The sequence below is a fragment of the Pieris brassicae genome, unplaced genomic scaffold (assembly GCF_905147105.1).
Source record: "Pieris brassicae unplaced genomic scaffold, ilPieBrab1.1, whole genome shotgun sequence".
NCBI classification, from domain to species: Eukaryota; Metazoa; Arthropoda; class Insecta; order Lepidoptera; family Pieridae; genus Pieris; species Pieris brassicae.
Window position 1 is genome coordinate 10001 of NW_025576185.1, and position 4680 is coordinate 14680.

The following is a 4680-nucleotide window of genomic DNA, read 5'->3' on the forward strand; positions in this document are numbered from 1 at the left end:
CCTGTACGAGAAACATTTTCCTCTGACGTTGCATCGGAATAATTATTATAATTCATTATTATACATACATACATACATACATACATACATACATATTATTAATAAATTAATTGTTTTTTTTTTTTTTTTTTTTTTTTCTTCAAATAAACCCACATTGCCATTTCTCTGAGCGTGTGCTGCGAGCTTCAACGAGAAACATTCGGCGCGAAACTGTCGAGCGGCCGGCCGTCGCGCGCCGCACCTGTACGAGAAACATTTTCCTCTGACGTTGCATCGGAATAATTATTATAATTCATTACTATACATACATACATACATACATACATACATACATACATACATACATACATACATATTATTAATAAATATAATTGTTTTTTTTTGTTTTTTCTTTTCTTCAAATAAACCCACATTGCCATTTCTCTGAGCGTGTGCTGCGAGCTTCAACGAGAAACATTCGGCGCGAAACTGTCGAGCGGCCGGCCGTCGCGCGCCGCACCTGTACGAGAAACATTTTCCTCTGACGTTGCATCGGAATAATTATTATAATTCATTATTATACATACATACATACATACATACATACATACATACATATTATTAATAAATATAATTGTTTTTTTTGTTTTTTCTTTTCTTCAAATAAACCCACATTGCCATTTCTCTGAGCGTGTGCTGCGAGCTTCAACGAGAAACATTCGGCGCGAAACTGTCGAGCGGCCGGCCGTCGCGCGCCGCACCTGTACGAGAAACATTTTCCTCTGACGTTGCATCGGAATAATTATTATAATTCATTATTATACATACATACATACATACATACATACATATTATTAATAAATATAATTGTTTTTTCTTTTCTTCAAATAAACCCACATTGCCATTTCTCTGAGCGTGTGCTGCGAGCTTCAACGAGAAACATTCGGCGCGAAACTGTCGAGCGGCCGGCCGTCGCGCGCCGCACCTGTACGAGAAACATTTTCCTCTGACGTTGCATCGGAATAATTATTATAATTCATTATTATACATACATACATACATACATACATACATACATACATACATACATATTATTAATAAATATAATTGTTTTTTTTTGTTTTTTCTTTTCTTCAAATAAACCCACATTGCCATTTCTCTGAGCGTGTGCTGCGAGCTTCAACGAGAAACATATCTATCAATACAAATGTCTATGCAAAAAAAAGAAAACAAACAAAATCATATCAGTCAATAAAATAAATAATAATATTTTTTTACTACTACTACTACTACTACTAGTACTACTACGTGCTACTACTGCACGCCAATACACATACATAATAAAATGAAAAATCGTCTCTCTCTCGCTCGCTCTACGAGAAACATTCGACGTCCGCTCCAATGCCGACGCGGACTATTGCTCTCGGTATAGATGTGGAGCGAAACAGTCGTGCGCACAGCGTCGACTCGTTCTCGTTGCCGCGCGTCGTTCGTCTCAAATAGACACGAACGACGGACGAGAGAGAATGTGTTCTTGTTTTTGTGTTTGTGCGAAGTGTGAGAATATTATATACATATATTCGCGCATGGATGATATAGATATGGGTATGGATTTTCGGAGGAAATTATATCAAATTCGTATTTCGAATGCGAGACCGCCGAGATCTTTCCCAGCTCTCTCTCTCTCTGTGTGTGTGGTGTATAGTACATTTTATATATCTCTCTTGTGTCAACACAAAATAACAAAGAATATACATACTACTCCTCCTCATATTTTATATAATATAATATAAAATTATATTATAGCACCGCGTTCGCAGACCGTATGGTGATGTTACCAATCGACCAAGATTTGGGACCGTCTCCCCCGGTGTTATCTGTGATGTTAAAAGAATACGCTTCTAGGCACACCTCAACGCAGGGCGCCTAGCGTGTTCGACACGTGCGCGGTCGCCACGGCGACCGTATATGGAAAGAATGTATAAAAGAGGACGCACACGCGCCCATCGTCGAAACGGTGTGCGCAGCGTCGTGTTGGAATTTATCCCTCAAGCTCCGGGCGTTGATCGTATCTAGTGCGAATCATGCGTGTGTGTGCGCATGTAATTGCCAGCCGAGTTTTAATATGTTTACAATAACGTATTGAATAAAAATTGAGAAGTTGCGTTTAGATGAATGTTCAATTTTCAAATTGTCACAACATCGATTCCCGCCCGCGGGGTCGTGTTCGTTGCAGTTTTATGTCCCTCACAGTGGTCGAGCATCGTTGTACATCACCTCGTTGCGAGATCGTGACGGGACGGCCGCTCGTAGACCGGTCAAAGTTAGTCTATCGATATGAAGCGCGAACGTCGCGTCGCGTGCAAATTCGACGCGTTACGTTCACGCGTGTCGAGAAGGCGCGCGCGCAAGCGCGCGCCCCTCGACGCCGCCGAGCCAGCGGCTCGCCGAAGCCGCGTGACCGCGGTGTAGGCGTGTCGTTTGCGTAAGCAGCTCCCTGGTTGATCCTGCCAGTAGTTATATGCTTGTCTCAAAGATTAAGCCATGCATGTCTCAGTGCAAGCCGTATTAAGGCGATACCGCGAATGGCTCAATATATCAGTTTTGGTTCCTTAGATCTTACTCAGTTACTTGGATAACTGTGGTAATTCTAGAGCTAATACATGCAATCAGAACTCTGACCAGTGATGGGATGAGTGCTTTTATTAGATCAAAACCAATCGGCGGAGGGCCATGCGTCCGAAGTCGTTAATTTTGATGAATCTGGATAACTTTTGCCGATCGCACGGTCCAGTACCGGCGACGCATCTTTCAAATGTCTGCCTTATCAACTTTCGATGGTAGTTTCTGCGACTACCATGGTTGTCACGGGTAACGGGGAATCAGGGTTCGATTCCGGAGAGGGAGCCTGAGAAACGGCTACCACATCCAAGGAAGGCAGCAGGCGCGCAAATTACCCACTCCCGGCACGGGGAGGTAGTGACGAAAAATAACGATACGGGACTCTTACGAGGCCTCGTAATCGGAATGAGTACACTTTAAATATTTTAACGAGGAACAATTGGAGGGCAAGTCTGGTGCCAGCAGCCGCGGTAATTCCAGCTCCAATAGCGTATACTAAAATTGTTGCGGTTAAAAAGCTCGTAGTTGCATTTGTGCGCCGCGCTGTCGGTGCACCGCATCCGCGGTGATACTGACACGTCTGCGGAGCATATCGTCGGTGAGCCGGCGGTAAAACGCCGGTTCAATATCAAAATCCTATCGCGGTGCTCTTCGGTGAGTGTCGAGGTGGGCCGACAATTTTACTTTGAACAAATTAGAGTGCTCAAAGCGGGCTCAAAATGCCGCTTGAATATTTCGTGCATGGAATAATAGAATATGATCTCGGTTCTATTTTGTTGGTTTTCAGAACTCCGAGGTAATGATTAATAGGGATAACTGGGGGCATTCGTATTGCGACGTTAGAGGTGAAATTCTTGGATCGTCGCAAGACGAACATCAGCGAAAGCATTTGCCAAAGGTGTTTTCATCAATCAAGAACGAAAGTTAGAGGTTCGAAGGCGATTAGATACCGCCCTAGTTCTAACCGTAAATATGTCATCTAGCGATCCGCCGACGTTACTACAATGGCTCGGCGGGCAGCTTCCGGGAAACCAAAGATTTTGGACTCCGGGGGGAGTATGGTTGCAAAGCTGAAACTTAAAGGAATTGACGGAAGGGCACCACCAGGAGTGGAGCCTGCGGCTTAATTTGACTCAACACGGGAAATCTCACCAGGCCCGGACACCGGAAGGATTGACAGATTAACAGCTCTTTCTTGATTCGGTGGGTGGTGGTGCATGGCCGTTCTTAGTTGGTGGAGCGATTTGTCTGGTTAATTCCGGTAACGAACGAGACTCTAGCCTGCTAAATAGGCGTCGTCATTCAAGGTGTGCGCGACTCTCGGGGAGCGCAACTCACTGGCGACGTATTAAAATTCTTCTTAGAGGGACCGGCGGCTTCGAGCCGCACGAGATTGAGCAATAACAGGTCTGTGATGCCCTTAGATGTCCTGGGCCGCACGCGCGCTACACTGAAGGAATCAACATGTTCTCCCTGGCCTAGAGGCCCGGGCAACCCGTTGAAACTCCTTCGTGCTGGGGATTGGGGTTTGCAATTATCCCCCATAAACGAGGAATTCCTAGTAAGCGCGAGTCATAAGCTCGCGTTGATTACGTCCCTGCCCTTTGTACACACCGCCCGTCGCTACTACCGATTGAATGATTTAGTGAGGTCTTCGGACCGACACGCGGTGGCCTCACGGCCGTCGGCGTTGCTGGGAAGTTGACCAAACTTGATCATTTAGAGGAAGTAAAAGTCGTAACAAGGTTTCCGTAGGGGAACCTGCGGAAGGATCATTAACGTTGGTTTTTTCTTTTTGTTTTGTTGTTGTCAAAGACTCGCAAAAAAAGAAAAAAATACAAAAAACACGTGAATGATACGAATCAAAATCGAATCCGAGACGGTTGACTCTCTCTCGTCGATTCGCGACGTGTGCGTTGCGACACGCTTTGATTAGCGTTCGCTATCGCCTATTGATACTTTGAAATAATATTTTAATTTTTGTGTACAACCACGCAAATAAAAGAGATTTTCTTTCTTTTCATTTGTCGTACACGTTAATGATAAGTATTATTTTCAAATTTTTTTGTTTAATTTTTT

The 4680-nt window shown here is 44.2% G+C and overlaps 1 non-coding gene across 1 annotated transcript; it reads left to right on the forward strand.

The window, feature by feature from the left end:
• Positions 1 to 2473: 2473 nt before the first annotated feature.
• LOC123719683 lies at positions 2474 to 4379 on the forward strand. Its single transcript, XR_006755750.1, has one exon. It is a non-coding gene; the product is annotated as a small subunit ribosomal RNA (ribosomal RNA).
• Positions 4380 to 4680: the final 301 nt, after the last annotated feature.